Here is a 23181-nt window from a genome sequence, read left to right on the forward strand (position 1 = left end):
ACCCTCCAGGTTTTTCGGGCAGCGGCCACTGAAAGGTGCGCTACCCAGAAAATCAATTGGAAAACAGATTCTCCAGTCTGGGTAGAACAGTAGCTGTTCAGTAAAGAAAAATTAAAGGCACTTGAGGAGCTCCTGGAAGAGCAGCTAAAAAGGGGGAATATTCAGGAAACAGCATCTCCCTGGAATTCCCCCATCTTTGTAATTAAAAAACCAGGCAAAGACAAATGGCGGCTCCTCCACAACCTCCGCCAAATCAACAACGTGATAGAAGATATGGGCTCTCTCCAGCCAGGAATGCCGTCCCTGACGAAGCTCCCCTGAAATTGGAATCTGGCTGTGATTGACATTAAGAATTGCTTCTTCCAAATTCCTCTTCACCCTGACGATGCCCCACGCTTCGCCTTCTCAGTTCCCACCATCAGCTGAGAAGCCCCAAGGAAGAGATACCATTGGAAAGTTCTTCCACAAGGCATGAAGAACAGCCCATGTATTTGCCAGTGGTACATCTCTTCCTTGCTGTCCCCAGTGTGAGCAGCCGTAAGTGAAGCCATCGTACTTCACTATATGGACAACATCCTAGTGTGTGCCCCAACTGACGATATAGTTACCCACGCGCTTGACCTGACAATCAATTCATTGGTTGTTGCAGGGTATGAGGTCCGTGAAGATAAGGTTCAGAGGATGCCACCTTGGAAGTACGTGGGCCTGGAGATTGGAAAGCGGACCATTGCTCCGCAAAAATTTGCTATCAAAAATAACATTAAGACTTTGGCCAACGTTCAGCAACTGTGTGGTTCTTTGAACTGGGTAAGGCCTTGGCTGGGTATCTCCATCAAAGACCTAGCCCCCCTTTTCAATTTATTAAAAGGGGGAGAGGAGCCTAGTTCTCCTAGGACCCTTACCCAGGAAGCGAGGGCCGCACTGGAGAAAGTACAGGACAAGACGTCTGCCAGGAAGGCTCACGGATACCAACCGGGCCTGCCCTTCAAATTCATCATTCTCGGTAAGCTGCCACACCTCCATGGGGTGATCTTCCAATGGGAGGTCACCCAAGTAGGGAACAAGGACCAGAACCGGAGGGATCCACTCTTAATCATGGAGTGGGTCTTCCTCAGTCACAACGGGTCCAAGAGAATGACACAGCCACAAGAGCTGGTGGCAGAACTGATCCAGAAAGCAAGAATCCAGATCAAGGAGTTGGCAGGGTGTGACATTGACTGCATCCACATTCCATTAAAATTGGAATCAGGCCATCTAGCTAAAGCAATGTTGGAACATCTACTTCAGGAAAATGAAGCCCTGCAATTTGCATTGGACAGCTACACAGGTCAAATTTCAATTCACCCACTGGCCCACAAAATTTTCAATTTGGATGTCCAATTCACATTATCACTAAAATCCATTCAGAGCAAAACACCTCTAAAAGCACTGACAGTGTTTACAGATGTGTCCATCTGTTGTGAGCATCTCACAAATCAGTTGTGACTTGGAGGGATCCTCAGACTCAGTGGTGGGAGGCAGATGTTGCCAAGGTGGACGGATCACCTCAAGTAGCTGTGTTGGCTGCTGTCGTCAGAGCTTTTGAGAGGTTCTCTGAACCATTCAATTTGGTCACAGATTTGGCCTACCTAGCAGGTGTAGTGTCCAGAGCAGAAAATGCAATTTTGCAGGAAGTCTCCAACATTGCATTGTACAAGTTGCTCTCAAAATTGGTAAAATTAGTCTCCCACCGAGAGCAACCATTTTAGGTGATGCATGTCAGGTCACACACTGACCTGCCGGGGTTCATCGCTGAGGGCAATCAAAAAGCTGATGCCCTTGCTGCACCCATCCAGATGGCCCCATTTCCAGATGTGTTCAGTCAAGCTAAGATCAGCTGCTGGCTCTTCCATCAAAATGCACCCAGCCTGGTTCGCCAGTTCCATCTGACCCGCGAACAGGCCCGGACCATTGTGGCCACATGTCCCAGATGTCAACAAAATACTCTCCCTTAGCTATGCTCAGGTGCAAACCCACGGGGTTTGAAAAGCTGTGAGGTGAGGCAGATGGATGTAACACATGCCCAGTCATTTGGCAGATTCAAATATGTCCATGTCTCAGTAGATACTTTCTCTAGAGCAGTCTATGCTTCAGCCCACACAGGAGAGAAGGTTTCTGACACCAAAAAACACCTGGTTCAGGCCTTCTCCATTCTGGGCATCCCCAAAGTCATCAAAACAGACAACGGCCCAGTGTACAAGTCCAAGGAGTTCCGGAGCTTCCTACAGCAATGGGGAATAGAGCACAAAACTGGCATCCCCTATTCCCCAACAGGCCAAGCCGTGGTGGAGAGGACCCACCAGAGCCTAAAAAGGGTTCTTCATCAACAGCACCAGGCAATGAAGGTGGAATCCCCTCAAGTACGATTGTCCAACACTCTGTTTACCATCAGTTTCTTAAACTGCACATATGAGAACTTGAATCCACCTATTACCAAGCACTTTTTAGAAAGTAGTCAGACCAGCCTAAAGGCTCGTCCACCTGTCTTGGTAAAGAACCCAGAAACATGGGAGAGGGAGGAGCCCTACGAAATGATAACCTGGGGGAGGGGATACGCCTGCGTGTCCACCCCCTCAGGTTTGAAGTGGGTTCTCTCCAAGTCGGTGAAACCTTACGTTCCCAAAGTATCCAGGTTTGGGACCATGGCACAGGTGGCCAGCGGTTGCTGGAGGAGGAAGAGACGTCCCACCCTTTAAATCCCTAACTCCTCCCTCTATCCTAATGTTTTTGTTTATAAGATTCTTTTCAGATTTCGTAGTCCTGGACCCAGACAGCATGAACGTCAAGTTGAGCCCCATCCTGCAGCTGCTGCTCCCGCTCAGCACATTCCATCTCAGCAAGACTGCAGATTCAGACTGGCTGACTGGACTCTTTAAAGGATGGGACTCTCAGGCTGGGTTGGTCAATTTCAAAAACTGAACCTTTAGTTTTGTTTGTTTGTATGTTTTCCCTCCTTCATTTTTAAAACAAAAAGGAGGAGTTGTTGTAGTGTGTTTTTATACCCCTGTAACAGTTCTGTAATGGTTTGCCCCTTCACCCCCCATTTTCTCCCAATGGTTCCACCCTGAGCTTTCCGTCCTTTCCCTCAATGCCAATCTCCCTGAAAATGCTCAGTCACTCCCCTGTCCCCTCCCTGGTACCTTGTCCATCACTCGGCTCCCCATCCCACTCTCCCAGAATCTTCCACCTGGGGCACTGAGTGAGTGGACGAGGGCCAGGGGTCCCTCCCTTGAACTTCCCCCATTGGTTTGTGTGTCTGTCTGTCCCTCCGCCTTCCACTCCCCCGAATCCCCCCACTGGGTGGTGGGCATCCCTTCCCCCTTGTTACCGCCCCGGTATTTAAGATGATTGCAAAAGCCATGATATTAGGCTTGGAGGTCCCCAGGGGTCCGTCTGGCCCCCGGGGCAGCAGCTGCCGTAAGTGTCCTGGATAGCACTGTGCTGATGAGGCACAGCCTGCCTGGGCCTTCCGGCTAGCTCTGAGCCGCTGGCTACTTTAGCGAGCACTTGTGGAGTGATTTCAGCTCTTAGTGATTTCAGCTCTTAGTGATTTCAGCTCTGTGCTCTCAAAGTGCCTCAGCAGACACAGGGAAGGAGAGAGGTGAAGGCTGTGTGGAGTTCTGCGGAGATGTCTTTATTGGCAGCTTCTGCAAAGGGTTCCAGTGACAGCTCTTCCGTCTGAACTGGGCAATGGTATGGGTTTATATAGGCTATTGAGGGATCAGGATTTGTCCTATGGTTGAGGTCGAGGAGAATACAACCTATAGCCTCACAGAGAGATAACAGGGGTCTGATGTGCGGAAGAGGGGTAGCTCTGTTCCATTCGTCATGACTCTGCATTTCTTGTCTTAGGCTAGTGACCACCATGGAGCCCTTGCAGGGCCTCTGACTGCTACACCATGAGAGCACTTTCAGCTGTCAGGACAATGGCATTCGGAGCTCCTCGGAACTTGCATTACACTTGAGACCTTTTCCCCAGCCTTGAGTCGATTCCCTCATTACCTCCTTGGACGCTGCCTTTCCTCCTTCCAAGACAGACAGCGAAGCGCTCTGTCTTAGCCGCTCCCCGAATCTCATTAAGAAACAGGGGAGCGTCCCCTGCTGCTGACTGTGCCTTGGCCAGGCAGGCGAAGCCAGGGAGCTTCAGGCAGGCACAGCAGCAGATTACTAATGGAAAATATTAAACTTTTAATTTAGCTTATAAAATGAAGTTACTGATATTAAATAATATTTACTTTGTAGTGTAGAAGGACACAGTAATAGTGTGAGTGATTGCTTAGGCACAATTGGCTTGGGTCTGTAGAGGAATGTGAAATTTTGCAAGAAGAGAACATTTTCACTAAGTTTTGTAAAAGATTTGAGAAACACTTCTTGTTTGAAGTAATATGTTGCAAACAACTTTTTACTTAGCAGTCCGAGGAAGGTTCTTACTTTTGAGGGCAGTAGAATTCTGCATTTTAAGAACAGAAAAATGTGGGCAGCTGATGAACTTCATAATTATTGCAGACCACGTTTAGTCTTTCAGAAACTATTAGTGATATATATCTGATTCAATGCATCTTTTAGCCAGGTTTATTTCAGACGTACCTTTTCTTTTTATTGGCTATTGAATATATACAGTATGCATCGGATAAATTGGGCACATGCTAAATCCAAAGTTGCAGCTTCAAGCAGATTTTAACAGTACTAAGATGTGGATACTCTCAGCTCAGTCAGAGAGAAAGAGAAAGGTTTTCTAACCAGGCGAGAGCCTGGGAAGCAGTTGGGAAAGAATGTAAATAATTCCCTAATCTATCTTGTTCACATTGTTTATAGATATGTTCTGCTACCGTGCATCATTCACTGCACACCAATGGTGTGAGATGTTTTTACTCTAAGACCAATGAAATTAGTCCACACAATGTTCTCTATATATAGAGCAGTGCATCTGAAATAAATCGGAGTTCATTCTCTTTGCCTTCTAACTTGGAGTCTTTCATTCCCATCCTGCTCAACAGCGACACTAAGACACATGGTTTCCTGTGTAATGTGAAAAGTAGCTGAAGCTTTTGACTATTATTAACTTTGATATCATAACTTAATTGAATGTAATTTTGTTCTGAGAGCTGTTAAGTAGGTAAGTGGCTAACTGGTCATTGAGCTAGTTAGATATGGAAATAACTGACTTGATGGTATGAAAGAAGTCTTTTTTTAAAGGCACTGGAAATTGGAGACTGGTGGAGTGTAATCAAAGCCTCATTAGTAGAAACCAACTTGTTTTATACCTTGCTTTCCTTTTATTTGTTTTTCTATCAGTTCCCTGTGGTCAACAGGCAAGAGAATCTAGATTATCTTGAAACTGGAGAAAATCCTTTCCTCCTGGGGCTGGTCCTGCTCTGCAGTGACAGGCAAAAAAGGGAAGGTTTGCTGGGAGCCCTGGTGGGGGGGGCCTCCAGTGTGCTGGCTTCTTCTGTGTCCCTGCCACTGTACCATGCAGGATTCTGCTCTCCATGGCCCCTGCCAGCCACTACCAGCCCTAGTGCATTCCCTCCTGCCTTTGTCTCAACCAGGGCCACACAGAGTCTGGAAGATGCCATTTTCAATGGATTAGTCCTGCCGAGCCCCTGGGCATGAGGCCACCCAGAAGCACTGGGCAATGGGTGCTGTTCTCAGGGCACTGACCCAGCCTGGCTGCTGGCCTCTGGCGATCCTCCCATGTCTGTCTCCAGGGCAAGGTCTGCCAGTAGTCCCAGACCTATGTGCTGAGGTGTGAGGGAACGAAGGTGTGCCATGATATCCCATTGTGATGTCACTGGATGGTGGAGGATAACATCACTGGGTGGTGGACCATGATGTCACATGTGAGTGGTTTGCAACTTTGCACTCCTTTCTGTTTATATTCAGGTGCTAGATGTCCCTCTGTAGCATCCACCAATGAGTGGCGGATTGTGACAGCACTGGGGAATGGATATGAGGTCTCATCCTTCACTGCTTGAATTTTGGTGCCAGTTGAGCCTGGGTTAATCCTTGGGTTAATCCCTGGGTTGATCCTTGACTCCTGCCAAGCATGCCTGGTCCTCATCTCTCCCCACCTGCTGCAACAGGCAGACATGGCCATGAGACAGAGTGGAGCTGCACCATCTGTCAGGTCACTAAGAATGGCAAGGCTTCTGCTCTGCCCTGTCACCACCAGTTCTGCCTGGGCTGTGTCCTGCGGTGGGCAAAAAGAAATCCAGCGTGCCCTCTCTGCAGTCCACTCAAGACTGTCAGGTTTTCTGAGTGGGGTGGAGAGGACTACATACAATTTGTCATCAGCTCCCCTGAAGAGTCACCAGGGACCAACAGACAGGCAGGGAGAACTTCCCTCCATCTTACCAAAAATAGCCTCCATGGCTGCCGCAAGCAGTGAGGGAAGACAAGCACACAATCAATATGACTGATAAGCAAGCTCTGATTTATTCAAAGATCTTGTCAGTTTATATAGTCTTTTACAAGCAGCAACAAGCTGCTCATTGTTGCTTTTACAATGTCAGCAACAAGCTTCTCATTGGTTAATTCATAAAGGTTCATTATTCTATGTTCTCTTACGTGCAGTTTCAGCTGCACCTAAGTTCTTCATCTTCTAGCTTGATACATTTTACTTTACTAGGAACAGCTTGTTTTACATCTTGTTCTTGTACAACTCATTTCTCAAGGATATACTGCCTTTGCTATCTGTACATGTGATGTGTACTGTTTCTAGGCCAAGCACAGTGTACTGATTCCCAGGCCCAAACACATTGCGGTTTCCCAGGCCAGACACAGTGCTGTTCCCAGGCACAGAGCTGTTTTGGGGTCTTACACAGAGGACTCCTGGAACAATTGTTCCATCGATCCATGGCCCTGTTCCTGCAGCCATTCCCCAACACATGGCCTTTTCATGTCTTCTCCATAGCCCTCATGGCCCTTTCATGTCTCCTCCATCTTCCCCACAGGGAACTCTGTCCCCAGCTAAGCAAGGGGCTGCAGAACCAGAGCCTATAGGTGGCCTTCTGCCCCAGGTATGGACACGACTGTTCTGACAACAATAGCACGTCCTGGATCCTGTGGAGCCCTGGCTGTGCCACAGGCTGGCAGAAATCTATGGGGACCAATGGTGGAGGGCAGAGGATGCAGAGGCCTTCATCCTGCACAGCCTTTGTGCCCATGGTCCAGATGCAGAGGCCTTGGTGGAGGTGCTGCAGCCTCTCCTCAGTGGGCACACAGCACTGCTGGTCCATGGCATCATCAGCACCACTGTGGGCCAGTGCAGCGAGGAGGCCCAGAGGCTGCTGTGCTTCCATCGTGCCAGAGAGGACAACAGGCCTGTGGCCAGCACCAGCTCCAGCAGCTCCAACTGCACTAGCTTGCAGGAGCGGACTCCTGCCACTGGCCCCGCAAGCTTCAACATGGAGGAGGGAGCTGGAATGTCACAGGCCAGCCTCCAACGGAGTCACAGTTGTCCCCATTCTGCAGATTCAGCCCATGTCTGAACCTGCAGAATGGGACCAGCTCCAAGAGGAGCCAGAGAAGCCAGCAGTGGCAGGTCCATCTGCCCCTGGCAGCATCTGCAGCCTTCTGCTCCTGTCCAGGACAGGGGCCAGTCTCTCAGGGATTCCCAGTGTGCCCAAAAGAGGAGAGCCCCCAGATCCCAGGATTCTCTTTAGGCCAGCAAGAGGCCACCCTGATGGTGGCACTAGTGAGATTCTAGTAACACTTTAGCCAAGAAAAAATAAATAAATTCTATTTCTCTGACAAAGTTCCTGGATTCTACTTTCTTCTCCTTTTAATGTCTTTGCCTGACCCCCACACGCCACCATCAGCTGAGAGCCCCTGGAGGCCTAGGACCATTTTGGCAGCACCTCCTCACACAGAAAAGCCTGCTGCACCTGTGATGGTAGAGGAGCTTCTGAGAAAGTGGGTGCTGTGCACCACATGGTTATCCTGGAAGATATCCTGGTTATCCTGGATGGATATCCTGTCAGAGCTGCCTGCTGACTTACCTGGATTTTTATAAGGCTTTTGACACAGCTCCCCTGCAAGATCCCTCCCGTCAGGGGATCACTCCCGTCAGCAGTGAGAGAGAGATGGATTAGGACAAAGTAGAAATCAAACTGAGTGAGTAGATCTATAAGCAGAAATCCTGCTTAAAATAAAGATTCAAAATTCATTTTGAAAAGCAGGACCAGCCCCAGGAGCAGCCATAGCCATGGATACAGGCCTGGAACGGTCACCAGAGGCCACCAACTAGGCAGGGACAGCTGGCAATGCCCTGAAAACAGCTTCAGATATCTCAGTGTTGTCAGTTTGTCTGTTCGTGGGTTCTTTGGTTGCTTGGTTTTTGGTTGGTTATTTGGCTATTTAGTTATGTCTGGATTGGCTTATTCCAGATGATTTTCATTTTCATTAGGATTTGTTAAGCACTGACATTCTGCTTTGGATGTGTAAAATAAACGTTTTCATTAATATTTTCCTCAAAACAGTCATTTTTATCTTCTTTCTAATCGAATGTCTAAATGTTCTTTTTAAAAGATAAATCTACTAGATATCAAAAGATATTAACTACTGTTGAAGAGAGCAGGTTTTTTTTGCATTGGAAAACAGATTATCACAGTCCCTGGTGAATAATTTCCAAATGTTATATACACTCACAGCAAAGAAATCTATTATTATATTGTAACCAGTTACAGCATCTGTTATTTTACCATTTTTAAATCCTAAGGATTTAATTCAAGTATATTTAAATTCGCAAGTGGATGTGATTGGAGTGTAATTTTTGGCCTCTGTCCTGTCACTGTAATATTAGGAACCTTTCTCTTTTTTTTTTGTCTTTGGTTGAAGGACTTTCCAAATGAGATTCCATGCTGCCTTTATACTGGAATCTCATTGCAGCTCTACACTCACCATTTCAGAGGGGTCAGCAGCACTGTGTCATATTTTTTCTAGTCCATGAACTTTATTAACAGTGACCACTCTCATTACTTCTCACACATTTTTATTTTGGTTCATAAAGACTGCTTTTCCTGTTGTATTCTTCTACTCCCCTAACCCCATTCAATTAACATCAAATCCACTTTGTTAAGTGATCACATATTGGAAATCTGTGTTCACATTCACTACGCTGAAGCTCCACCATTCTTCCTGCTTTCTGTTTAATAGCTTATTTGTTATAATGATTTCAGTGATAGAAATGTTACATTAAAAGAAAAAAAAAAAAAAAAATTAAAAAAAAAGAAGCAAGCAAAGCTCTAGGTACCTAGACCATTTTAATCTTTACTACAGCTATTCAGAAACTGAAAGGAAAACCCCAAATTTAGTTCTCAGTGCAGTACCTGTGACCAATGGTAACTATAACCCCCAAGATTCAGTTAAGTAAATACATGTGAGCTACATGTTGATGGACCAGAAGATAACTCTGTTACTGTAAAATGCTAAAAAAGCTGATGTCATTTCCTTAAAAACCAACCAACCAACCAAACACACAAAAACCTCCTATTTTTAAAAAAATCTTGCCTATGATAATTTTGAATTTTTCTCAGTGCCTTCTACCAAATCCCTGGTGTCCACCACATACCCACTGTGCAATATCTAATTAACTGCAGCCATCAAAGATAAGAGTGAACAAGTTTGTCATAAAACTCAGCCTTCTGGAATAATGATTTCTGTATCAGCTCTTTCTGATTAAATCTCTCTCCTCCATTAATTCCCAGTTCTTATAAATACTACACAAATTCATCCTTAATGCAGGGCCTTGTGCTGACTGTCAGTTCTTGTAATGGTGAATGTGTTTCTTTATCTTGCACTTGATTGAGTTGATTCTGAATTCTGCCTATTCATTTGTTCTATCTTTTCTTCATTTTGAGATTTCTCAGTTGTAACTACAGTGTCACAACACAATGCTCCTGACAACTCACTCCTTTTTGCCAAATTTCACACGTGTTTTCAAAGATCAGTTTTGCAACTTTCACTTAATCTTTACTGCCTCACAATCAAATGGCAGATTAACTTTTATCATCCTTGCAAAATGTAAATTCAGCTATTCAAGAAACAATCAATTACAAACCAATCTGTATTTCCAACCTTCTTTTTGTAGCCTCTCCATCACATATTCACATTTCAGGTTTGGAGAGCAGTCAATGTATTTTGAGAGTACAACTTCAGAGCTGGGCTGCTCCCTTTTAATGTGTAATAAATACAGATAAATACAGCAAACACTGCAATTGTCTTTCTGTGGTGATCTGAAAAGACACAGATGGAAATGGTACTTGAAATTTCTTCCAATGGTCTCTCTATTTCTGTGGTTTCAGCCCAGACATAGCACTCTACCTGTTGCTGTTTAGCCTGTTGAGGGCATTAGTATTTTTATATTTTACCTTTCTACCATAAAATGCTCAGGAGTCACCACAGGGCACCCACTGATGTATATCCATTTTATTTGTCTCTTACCCAGCTGTCCTTTTCCATCTTGGTCTTTTTCCTTCTTTACTTCCTGAGATCCCCTTAATAAAATCCTCAACAAAGTGATTGCAGCCCTTTGCTCAATCAAAAGCTTAGCAGCTGAAACTCAAGAGGCATGGGCTGGAGATAAGGAAAACCTTTTTCCCCACAAGGACAAGGTGGGGGAGTGAAGGCCTGGAGAAATTGTGCCACCGTGTGGGATTTCAAGTCTTGACTGCCTGAAGTCCCAGGCAACCTGGTCTGACCCCATGAAGAACTGCTTTGAGCAGGAGGCAGGATGAGAGATCTCCAAAGATGCCTTCCAACCTTAATTATTGCTCAATTCTGCAACAGAGCCAAGTCTGGATTCTCCCTCTTTTGGGTGGGAAGGCCAAGGCAAAGCAGGGCTGGGCTGCAGCTGCTGCTGCTGTGAGAGCCCTGCCGTGCATGTAGGCGCTCCCAGAGCCGTGGGCAGGGCTGGGCTGCAGCTGCAGCTTTCTCGCCCTCTCAGCAACCTGGCGCCTGCAGTCCAGTTTCCATCTGGGAAATCCTCAGCTGGGCAAACTGGCCAGTCTTGCTGTGCATGTTGCAGAGCTCAGTCACCTTGCTCTTGGGCAGCTCTGTGGGAAGAGGTGTGTGTTCCCATGCAGTTCCCATTCCAGCCTAGATGAGACTGCTGTGCTCAGGGCTGTGCAGGGAGGAGCACATGCTTGTGCCAGGAGCTGGCAGGACTCCTTCCTTAGCAGCCACTCCACGTGTTCAGTGTCACCCCCACGTTCAACATTGTCAGCTTTGACAGCTTTTGGATGGTGTTTGAGAAATCCTTCTCCATTGTTGAAAGCCTTTGAGGACCAGACTACAATGTTAGGAATGAGGGATTGAGCTATTAAGCGTGTGAGCCACAGAAGTGTTGAGTACATTCCAAGTGCTAACTTTGGGATTTTATTTTCTCAATGGAATAGAAACACTTCTTGGTTGTCTTACTTTCTGGGATTTTTTTTTTTTTTTTTTTTTTTTTTTTTTACCTTACAGGTTTTTGTCACATGATCCTGGAAGTGCCCTAGGTGCATAAATGTTTTCCTGGATCATACACATGGGGCAGCACCAGAGGGCTCCAAAAAGCACCACCTTGTGATGGGTTCTGTGAGCTGTTGGGTGGGGGTGGTGAGACTCCCAGCCAGAAATGTGTGCTTTGCATGTGGGTTTGCAGCACACAGCCCTGGGAGCGAGCTCTGCCCTTGCTGACAGCCATGCTGGCAGCAAGGAGAGATCCTGGCTTTCTGCTGGCTGATTTCTCACAGCTCGTGGGATAAGCCAGGGTCAGAGTGTGAGGGCACATGCCCTCACTTGGTGTCTTCTGGTTTTCTTTGTTCACGTTTTGCCTCAAAGGTCATTTTGTAACAGCTCGAATTTCACTTTGGCCACCTGAATCTTGAGTTTAAAACCTGCTGACCGGGCACTTTGTTCTCTGTCAGAGACAGATGCATATTTCACAGTGTGCTCCTTATTTCACCTTCTTTTGCAAAAATGGAGAGTCCTCAAGCCTAAATATTTCCTCCTCTTTATACAGGAATGTTTAAATAGATATAAAATCAATTTCCATTCACTTTTTTTCTGAAATAATCTTTGCAAGGTTTTTAGGATTTTCCTTCCCATGTCTCATACAAGGAAAAAAATCTCCTCCCTCTTCCCCTGTCATAAAGGCTCTTGCACAGTTTCTTTGTGCCATTTCTGGTTCTTTATCATTGTTGAATATATGTTTAAGTCTCATTGTGATAATGAACACAACTGCGGATATGGATATGGATATGGATATGGATATGGATATGGATAAATATGGATTTGAACGTGAAGCTCATTTTAATATTTGCTCTAGTGATAGGGCAGACAAAACATATTTTAGTTGTATAAAATGCTTTTAGTTTCTTAGTGTTTTATTTCAAAAATGGGATTTTTTTTCCTCTGCTCTTTACTTTATAGAGAATTGAGCCATATATAGGTCCCCTATATATAAAGGTCCTCTATAGAGAACTAATGGCTTTCCACATATATTTACATGTGCATGAAGAGGAACTCTTCATTTGAAAGCAGTCATTAAGTCTCTTAAATCAGCTCAGGCATAAAATCTCAGGCAGCAGTTAATTCTGTTCTAGCTGGAATTCATAGTATGCTCTCCAGTCCAAGCATACACGAGCTAAGCTAAGACAGCTCATATGTCCTTAACTGTGGAACATCACTGATGGCAGGGAAGAGTCCATGGGTGCATCTCCTTGCAGAATAACTTGAACTGTTCTTCTTGCTGGCTTGAATTAATCCCAGTAGCAGGACATACTAAAACGAGGTGTACATCTTGTCCTGATCCTATTCTTACCCATCTTTTCTGCTTTATTATCTGAATCTTCTGTATCTCCATGGGAACTTGGAGGTTCATGACTACTTTCACCAGGACAAGTGGGAAGCCTAATTTTACATGACTGCTTTGGTGGCTAATAAAATACAGACTACGTGCTAAAATGCACCTGCCAGCCAAATAATGCCTACAGTGAATTTGAAATAGGGGTATTTAAATGTAAATGGAAATTTGACATGTCTGCCATTGGTGCATGTAATTGGACTGATGATCCCGATGATCCTAGGAGTTTTTGAGTATACACTGAGGAAGAAATATAACCAAACAGCCAATATACCTCATTAGAGAGTTTCAGAATAGCCATTTCATCTCCTTTACCTAAATAAGAAGCCCATGAAAGCACACTGCCTTTGCTTCCTCTGTAGCAAAACAAGTGGGAAGAAAAAGCCTCATTAGCAAGTCGTTGAGCCTTGAAATGAAAAGCAGACCGATTAAGGTGACCTATGTAGGCACACTTCCCCTGTTCACAGAACAAAGGGACTTTAGAGACTGACACCTGTGTTCACAAACGTCCTATTAAGGAGATTCCCTGACACTTCAGTCCTGAAAGGAAAGGACTTCTGAGATAGATCAGTGCAAATGGGAAATATGGGTAGGGACACGGTGTAGTTCTGAAAATACAAACCCTGTTATTTTTTCCTCTTCAGTGTTACTTTTGTGATCTCCATTCACGAGCAAATTCACAAATGGGGAACACATGACCTGCTAACGTTACTTTAGGAACGCTACTGACCCCAGGCCCTGGACCTTGCTGAGGAGCATACTCCTGCAAGCCTGACTCCTTGCATCGAGCTCCTTTACTATCGTGGGCAGTTAAGGACTGTGAAGGGCAGACTGGGGGAATGGGACTGGCTGCTGTTAGATCAGATTTAGCAGAGTCTGCCACTGTGGTAGGAACACGCAAACTGAAGTTATGCACTGGAATCACATAATGAAGTGGGAAAGGACCTCGGGAAGTCTTTAGCCCAACCTCCTCGTCAACACTGCATCAGCCATAGCAGATTGCTCAGGTCTTTCTCTTGAAAACTCAAAGCAAGGAGAGTGCACAGCCTCTCTGGGTCTGCACAGGAACTTCCAGAATCTGGTTAGTTGCAGAAAATGTCTGGCCTGCTGAACACTAATCTCCCATCTTAAAATAAAAAAAAACAAAACAAAACCAACAAAACCCCAGCCAACCTCCAAACCAAACCAATGCACTGATTGAATTGTGGTGTTACAAAAAAATTAGACTAACGTTTTCTATCAAGAGTTATCATCAGATAATCTACCTTTCTACCAAATGAAGAACTGTTTGCACAGCTGGTGGGCTGATACAATGCTTATTCTTCAAAAATCACTGGCCTATGGAACTGCACAATGCTTATTCTAGGATCATGTTGAACATTAACCAAGAAGAACAGGAGAGTAAACAGCCCAGTTATGCCAACGTTTCTGCTAATGTGGAGAGAAGTGCCTGATCTTTGGGTGGTCAGTTATGACTTGGGGGTCACTGACCACCAGGGACCAACAAAGAGACCCTTGGGACAGAAGATCACATGGGCAGAGTGGAGGAATCACATTAATGATTTGGGAAAAATGATTATGATATGTATGTTTATTCCAGGAAAATCAATGAATATGTACATAAAATATAATATATTAACATAAATTTTTCTATAATCAGCATGCATGATATTTCAGAGGAGATATCCCCTTGTGCATTTGGCTAAATAAAGAATGCCTGCTTCTTAATGCTTAATTTGTGTTAAAGACTTTTATTTTACCAATTTGTGGCAATAACTTCACTTAGAGCAGACGAACTAAACCATCTAATAATCTTGTGGCAATTTTGCCAGTACTGTATTTGTGTAAGCTTGTGCCTTTCTAAAAGTTTATTTGTATGGAAAATGTACAGAAGTTTTCCTTGTACAGCTCTCAGACCTGCCCCAGCACACACATGTGCACACATACATACAGACACACACACACACACATAACTCAAACCCTTTAAGACATTTTTATAAGAAGCATTTGTTCGTGATAAACCTCTTGTTGGAAGCAGTAGCTGCTTCTCACTGCCTGAAGAACAACAGCAGAAGAAATTTCCTCATATATCCAGCAGATAATTTTCTTGTTGGGATCAGACTTGGCAGAAATTACTCTGCTTCCCCACATTCAGGCTAAGAGAGGTCTGAGCTCTGGGCAATGCAGGGAGTCCAAAAGAACATTAAAAGCGTTGCATTTTGCTCTTAACTGTTAAATCTTCAGCTCCAAGGAAGCTGTGAAGGTCAGGCCCATGTGTTAAAATGACTCACAGTACCTGGAGTGCCTTGCCTGGTGGGCAGAGCTGTAGGATCTGAATGCAGCAAGTCAAGGCAATGGCTGGAGATTTAAATGCAGTGCAGCACTGCCAGCACTGACTGCTCTCATCATGATGAGGTGACTGGTACTGACAGTTTACCTTTCCTTTTTTCTGCAAACCAAGGCTTTCAGTGTTTCTGTGTTTGTATTAATGAGAAGGATGGAGTTTAGGTTTGTGGTTTAATGGAGTGCAAAGCAGTGTCCAAATTCAACTGATTTCATTTTTGTTTTGATGACATTTTTTCTGTGTTAAGTCTGAAAATCAAGGACATCTTTTTGGAAGTGCTCAGAATCCAAGATCTCTGACTTTGCTTTGGTAGTAGCTGAGTGACCCCTCAAAGCCTGTTTGCCTTGAACTGAGTATGCAAAGATGTGAGCTCTTTCAGCCTCTTTTTTTAGAGAGAAAAAAAAAAAAAAAACAAAAAACAGACTCAAACCTAATTTAACCCATGTTGAATTCTCTGGAAAATCTGACTTATTGAAGGAAGTAATGCTTTGTGATACTTGTGGCATCAGAATGTGCAATACTTACAATTCATTCAGACACTTGTTAATCCAGACCAATAATGCTCTTATTAATGTTTTAATATAATTGATAGAAATAAAATTATTTGAAATTTTGGCTTCAATCTTCAATGATATTTTGAATATAAGAATATTCATTTGGGAGAGGAACAGAATGCATTTACACAGTTCTATTATGTTTTTTTTCAACATGGAGATCCTCTCATTTCTCTTCTCTAGCATAAGTACTAAAGCAAACCACCTGCTTTTAAAATGTAAATCAAATGTAACTGTTTCTGCTATTTTGCCTTTTTGTTCATTATCTGAAATATTCAGTTGTAATTTGCTTTGTAGTATTCTTTGTAATTGTGGGACTGAAAAAACGACCAGAAGAATTTTTCCTAACCACAGAACATATATAGAATAGCATTATACTCTTTGTCAATATTCAAATTTTGCTTTATATATAACATTATTAAATCTATGCTTTGTAATAAATTTGACCAAGCAGTTCAATTACAGCAGTTGCTTTTCAGCAAGCTAGATTAAGAAAGCATTCATTTAGGAAAGCGAGTTTTCCACATACTCCTTGTCCATTATTCCACCTGAGTGAACTCCTTGCAGTTCAATAATTACAGTGTAATATAACAAAACTATCAGCTACTGTATAAGAGTATAAAAGGTTAATTTATTAAAGGTAACCTCTTCATTCCAGCACTACTGTTATATCAGGGACTACATTTTCAAATGTGCTCACATTTCAGTGTCATGTTCTGTGTCATGTTCAGCTGGGGACAATGTTCCCTGTGGACAAGGGGACACCAGAGGGCCATGGGTGCTGTTTTCATCCAGGAGGTTGGAAGCTACCCCTGTATGGCTGCTGGTCTCTGGTGACTCTTCAGGGGAGATGACAGCAAACAGCAGATAGTCCCGCTCAGAAAGCCTGACAGTCTCTGTCAGTGTCCTGCAGAGTGGGCATGATGGATTCGTTTGTGTCCACCGCAGGATGCAGCCCAGGCTGAACTGGTGGTGACAGGGCAGAGCAGAAGCCACATCTTTTGGAGTGTCCTAGCAGATGGGGCAGTTGCTGTAATTTTCTCTGGCCATTTTTGTGCTTGGAGAGCTGAGGATCAGGAGCTGCTCCCCTTCATTGGCATCACACACTGCAGAAGAAGCTGTAGTCACTGACTGTCCCAGGGAGAGAAGGAAGGAATGGCCAGGCTCCTGAAGAAGAACACTCTCCCACCTCCCTAAGTCCCATCTCCCACCCCACAACCACCCCAGTGGGACATTTTTGTGCACAGCTCACCCTCAGTGCTGCACTTGCAGTACCTGGCTGCCCCAACCAGGCAGGGCAAGGAAATAGGAGTGATGGCTCTAGGATGGACACTCTAGGAGAGATGTTGATGGCAGCCCCCAATGCACCACCAGTGCTGGGAAAAGCCTGGTTTGACTCTGTAGAACCCAGAGTCTTCCTCAGCATGAGTCAAGGCTTGGGCAAGATTGGCCCAGTTACTGCTTGTGCCCAAATAAAATCAGCAGATTTGTTGTCACAATGTGTTACTTGGGATGTCACTTCCCACAGCCTGGTGATGTCATAATGGGATGTTCCCCACTACAGGTGCACAGTGCCAGGAAAGAAAAGAAAATAGTTTCTTGTTTTGAACTTCTACATTTTCATGTTGCTCTCCCTTGGTCACTTGTGTCATGCATCCATGGCTATCTGTCTTGTCCCTGCTCCTGACACATTGCCAAGGTGTCCCAATGAGCAGGAATGTGGTGGGAGCAGTCAGCATGGACTGCCTGTGGCTGGATGATGCCTCCTTCTCTCACTGCCTTTCCCTCTGCAAAGCCAGGATTTGGAGTATTTGGGGCATGTAGGCCACTGTGCCCAGCTGCGAGAGGAAGCCCCTTCCAGGCCCCTCAGGCATACACAGTGTGGGAGGACACCTCCTTGTGATCCCCATGCTGACACCCTAGGGTGCCCAGGGATCCAGGGATACTCCTTTTGGGTGGGCAGAGCTCGGGATGACCCCCAGGCACTGGGACCTAGTGGGGCAACAGGGAGCTGCCAGCAGAAGCCGAGGGTGATGCTCAGTTGGATCCTCAATGTACCTGTGACAAGATAATTTGCCCCTCCTGCACACTCCACCTTTGTCATCTGCTGCACTGTCGGTGCATAGCTGCAGCAGGGTTTCTGTGGGAGGAGGCACCACTGACATGGCCCTGAGGCTCCAGGGTCCATGGCTGTACCCCTCAGCATGCAGGTGCCACCAACAGTGGGGCACAAGGGGAAGGGTAAAGGCATTAGTAGGAAGAGAATCCCACAGACTGTGTGAGTGAAACAACAATTTCTTTCCTTTGATTATTTCCTGACTAAAGGGTTACAGAACTCCTGCTAGCATTGCTGTCAGGGTGGCCTTCTGCTGGGAGGAGGAGAATCCTGGGAGCTAGGGACCCTCTTCTTTGGGGGGTGCTGGGACCCCTTGGGCAAGAGGTTCCTGCCCTGGCTGGGAGCAGAGGGGCTGTGGCTGCAGCCCTGGGCAGAGGGACCTGCCACTGCCAGTTTTGTAAGTATTGCCAGTGGCTGCATCTCAGGAACTCTTGCTTCTGTTCTTCACTATTTTGCAGTGGTTTTCCATGTACTTTTTAGCATTATTTATTTATAAATAATTTCCACTGTTCCTTCAGGGGGAAAAAAAATTTAAACCATCTACTAATCCTTAAAAAAAAATCAAATATGTACAAAGTTTTCCTATTCACCAGTTCTTATAGAGAGTTGGTCAATACTGGGGCCAAAACATCATTTATTGTCCTGGTGAATGACCTGGATGCTGGGACAGAGAGCATCCTCAGCAAGCTGGACTTGTCCTTAATTTTGTGGTTCTAGAACTGTATCTTTCAGGGTCTCCAGTGGCACCAAGGCTAGGTGCGCACTTGCAGGTTTAGCCATCAGAACCTTCTTTATTATCCTCTCTCAAAATGCTCAGTCATGGTCTGGTATGTCTTCAGCAGAACTAGAAATAAAAGGTACTTCTTGCCTGTCTCTGGGTGATGTGACTCCTCTTCATGCCAAGATGCAGGGATGGCATTTGGTCACCTCATAAAAGATGATGAACAAATATCAAGATGTGATTATTGGTGTCCTAAACACAAGTTTGAGACACAGTGCAGACTGTGAAAAAAAAGGAAAAAAAATATGTCACTTTGTCCTTCTTTTAGACTACTCTGTAAAAAACCCAATAATACAATTAGCCATATCTTTTGGTTCACAGCAAGCACATAACTAGCAATTGGCACATAGCCATGTCAGCTCCTTAGTGAGCACTCCGTAGGTAAATGTGCCACACACGTAACACAGCAGCAGACAAGAGAAGAGATGCAGAGGGCTGGAGCCTTTGATCACCCAAGGATCTACAGAATTCTGGGGGCTCTATTTTTAACATAAACATTAATTTTAAGACCAGTTATTTCAAAGCAGAAAAGGGAAAATTCTGCAAAGAACTCTGCTGGTCTCATGGTCTCTGAGCACCCTGAAGTAGTGGGTGTTCCTGAGTACCAGTTCCACCTGGAATATGCCATCACACCATTCTTTCCAACTTTAGAACTTGATCTCCATACAATACTCTTTTTTTTTTGCCTTATTTCCGTTGCAAGCCCCGTGCTGCAGCCACACTCTCAGGTCTGCAGCTGTGCAAGGCGGAGTCCCAGGCTTGGCTCCAGCAAAGGGAAACCTTATGGAATTGGCATAAACCCTCACATGCTGCATGGGCAGCCTCAGATTTTTGCAAAACCGAGCCAAAAAAGTTGTTCAGCCCTCAGATTTCACCTGATTGAGTGTCTGTGGATGCACAGCAGTACAAGATACATCCCAAAGAGTCTTCAAGCATAAGCTGTTTTTAATGCCTATTGACAGGTTTAACTGCAGATCTTGGGGGACACAGGGCGTTGAGATTTGTTTTTGCAAAGCAGGAGGATGGTGGCTCACAGAGGAGAAAATACCTTGTGTCAAATTTAGTGTATTTTTAGTGTTTTACATAAGTTTACATTTTCTGGTACTGTGGAAATGTTTTTCATATTGACTCCATAGGGGGTCCTTTTGTCCTGAAGATGCTTCTTAGAAACGTCTCAGAGTATCAGAAGACAAAACAATCTTTGGGAAGGAGTAAACTCTGAGTCTTGCTCAAGGCCACTTCGAAGCAATGAACATGAAAATCTAAACTCTGCAGAAATGTTTGCATGCCCTAATTTTATCTCTCCTTCATAGTTTGGCCACAGCTGCTCTGAGGTGAAGAATAGATGCCAGTATCTCCACAACAAGCTGTCCACGTGAAGAGATTAATACAGGAACTGGACAATCAGGAAGCGGAGTCCTGGCACCAGTCGTCTGCTTCAGCCAGCCAGTATATCAAGTATAGGTTATTTACTTAAAATTTAGAATTAATACCTGTAAGATTATGTATGCCATTATTGAATTGTAACTTAATTATTTAAGATTATGGAAATTAGTGTCAAACTTCAGTATTAAAGAAGTTTCAGTATTGTAACTACTTCTGTTGTTATTGCTTATACTATATTTGAAGCTGCTTTTTTCTTGTCTTTTCCTTTCTCAAGGAAGGTTAGGTTTTGTGCATTGAAATAAATTTATCAGTAGACACTGGAGACACAGTAATTCTCCTGTGAAGTTATGCACATTTTAAGAAAAATATTGTAGGTAATTGAAATATTTTAGGATAAGTCTAAGTCTCTTTTCTCTTCTTTCTTGTTAATGCAAACTATTTGCCTGGAGTGATAGAATGACTAGAAATTTGCAGAAAAGAACAAGAAATCACCTTGTTTTGGAGGGTTAAAGAGGCAGAAACTCACCCCTGCAACTTCAGCCCCCATTGCAGTGATGGCTAAAAGTATTTGCTTGTAGATGTAGTTTTTTTTCCTATGAAATTGCTACTTCCATTGTGGAAGATAAGAGCATTTAACAATCTAGTAATTCCTCCACTTTAATAATATTGGGAAAATGAATGGTTTACAAAAAGGAAACATGTCTAGGTTTTGGGAAAGATTATAACTTAAACATGTTAGTATCTATTTATATGCTACTATCAAGTATTTTTTGAAAAGCGAGAGGCAAATAAGTATTGTTTACATGAAATATTTATTGAAAGATTTTTGCCCTGGGTGCCATAAATATAACAAAGATTACATGTCTATAACAATAAACTACTGTGATTACCAAATAGCAGAAACTTTCATTTTATGCAGCTTTTTGGTTTATTTTAATGTAAATCATTGCTTACTTTATCCTGTGAAAGAACAGATTATTTGGTCAAAACTGAGCCAAATTTTTGAGCGTCTCACTGCATTTGTCATTTCAAAATGCTACCAAGTGAAAAGGGAAGGATTATGTTTTCAAATTTTTTTTTGTGTGTGTGTACTTTTGACAAGATTTTGGTAGTATGGCTAACAGACTTCATCTCCAGCAACAAATTACCCTGTTGTGTGTCATTGTGAACCAGAAAAGGTTTCTCTTCCAGAAGACAGGCATTCAGATAACTAGAATCAGTGTGATTTTTGTTCCTTGATTTTTGGGTGCAAAGGCACTGCATTCCTGGAAGCGTAAAGGCAAACAAGGTGCATCCCTTTCTGTTGCATGGATGGGACATTTGTATTTCCTGCTTGAGATCATGTTGGCCCTGGGTGCCTGGGTGCAGTTGTTTTCAGCTCTACCCTTCAGTGGCAAAGGAAGAGAAGCCCTCCCATGCAGAGCTGCATTCCCCTGGGCGTGTCTGCCCTGAGCACATCCATACCCAAGTGCCCAGGGCTTACACAGGGGCTGTTGAACTCATTGTGGTTCTGCTGCAACACCACGGACTGGGGAGCTCCCACCTGATAAACAATGTGGCTGCTCAGCTTAAAATGCTTAAAATGTGGAGTTCTTCATACTGGGACTTATTCTGTCAGTTCTGTGCCCTGTATCTAAGCCATGTGCCTGGGTCTGACATAAGCTGCCACTTGGGGCACAGCACCTCAGTGTGTGTGACCATTCACAGAGACCTGTGTCACTGAGACCCAGCACGGCTGATAGATTATTTTCTTCACCCCTCTTTCATAGCACTGACCTGTACTTGCCTGCACCTCTGGGTTACAGGCTGTGCCTATATTGCAGCTGGAGGTCAGTGCTGATGCAGAGGTCCTGCTCTGCAGTTCACTGTTGGACGTGACAGAGCTTTAATGGGAGGTTTTGCTCTGCTTGCACTGAGCATTTCTGAAGTCTTGTGAGTGTCCACAACAGCCTGTGTGCTGCAAAACAGTACTGTGAATCTGCATCTCTCTTGTGTACCTGGAGTGGACACTGCTATTCAGCAACTGCTGGGAGCCTGCTGAAGCAGGGCTTGTGTTGGTGTTATTGCCTGCCCTGTAGACCTGACCTGCTCACACAGAAACACAAACATTGCCTGTGGTGACATGCTGGCTGGGGGGGTCTAAGTGCACAAGAGTGCTGCTGTCATGTGCACTTCAATGCTGCACGTGCTGTAGACAGGTGAGCTCCACACAGGATCTCACTAATCCATGATCCTGGCTGCTGTAAATCCTCATGCTGGTATCTAGCAGTGATCAAACAGCAGCTCTCTGCTCTTTTTTCTCCACCATCAAGCCAGTGCAGAGAACTGAATCCAGCTCATGACATTCCACATGATTAGCAGGAAACCTGGCTTCGGTCTTTCTGGTCTGCAGTTCTGGTCAATGATGGGAATCAGCTTTACTGCATCACTTGTCTGAAAAATCAAAATAGGCTTTGAACATCTTGTGTTTTGAAAGCATAAACTTTGAGAATCTAAAATTTCTGCCATTTTCAGCAATACTATGGAAAATAAAATGGGAGGCAAATGAGTATAAACAGAAGGTTATACCTCATTTGCAGAAGGTATATATCTCATTTGCATAGAGCATGGATCTTTCAAAAAAACTTTAAAAAGACTTTTATTGATGGTTTCTTTCTTTTCTCAAGTGCACATCATTATTGCCAATTACTGCTCCCATCACTTTTTCCCACTCTTGCTCCTCCATCCTTACCAACACCACAGAAAGATAGAGTGGGACTTGTCCTCAAAATACAAAATGAAGACTTGCAATGCCTGAAAGCTTTCAAAGGAGACACAAGGAATGGCAGTGCCAGGCAGAGGTCTCTGTGGATCTTTGCTTTCATTGAACCCATTAATAGTTTGGGTTGAAAGGGCATTAAACACGACCTCATTCCATCCCCCTGCCATGGGCAGGGATAGCTTCCACTATCCCAGATTGCTTCAAGCCCTGTCCAGCTTGGCCTTGGACACTTCCAGGGATGAGGCAGCTTCAGCTTCTCTGGACACCATGTTCCAGGGCCTCACCACCCTCACAGAGAAGAATTTCTTCCCAATATCCAATTTAACCCTGCCCTCTTCCAGCCTGAAGATATC

General features: G+C 44.4%; 3 long non-coding RNA genes across 3 annotated transcripts; 1 reads left to right on the plus strand and 2 right to left on the minus strand.

Annotated features, from left to right (window-relative positions):
- Positions 1 to 4991: 4991 nt before the first annotated feature.
- On the minus strand, positions 4992 to 5790 carry LOC128821601 (uncharacterized). The gene is made up of 3 exons (XR_008441159.1): positions 5701 to 5790; positions 5304 to 5414; positions 4992 to 5058 (listed from the first exon to the last, which is right to left on the minus strand). It is a non-coding gene; the product is annotated as an uncharacterized LOC128821601 (long non-coding RNA).
- A 142-nt stretch (positions 5791 to 5932) lies between these two features.
- LOC128821604 (uncharacterized) lies at positions 5933 to 6605 on the plus strand. Its single transcript, XR_008441162.1, has 2 exons — positions 5933 to 5993; positions 6123 to 6605. It is a non-coding gene; the product is annotated as an uncharacterized LOC128821604 (long non-coding RNA).
- A 9790-nt stretch (positions 6606 to 16395) lies between these two features.
- On the minus strand, positions 16396 to 17235 carry LOC128821600 (uncharacterized). The gene is made up of 2 exons (XR_008441158.1): positions 17037 to 17235; positions 16396 to 16890 (listed from the first exon to the last, which is right to left on the minus strand). It is a non-coding gene; the product is annotated as an uncharacterized LOC128821600 (long non-coding RNA).
- Positions 17236 to 23181: the final 5946 nt, after the last annotated feature.

This window comes from Vidua macroura, chromosome Z (assembly GCF_024509145.1).
Source record: "Vidua macroura isolate BioBank_ID:100142 chromosome Z, ASM2450914v1, whole genome shotgun sequence".
Lineage (NCBI taxonomy): Eukaryota > Metazoa > Chordata > Aves > Passeriformes > Viduidae > Vidua > Vidua macroura.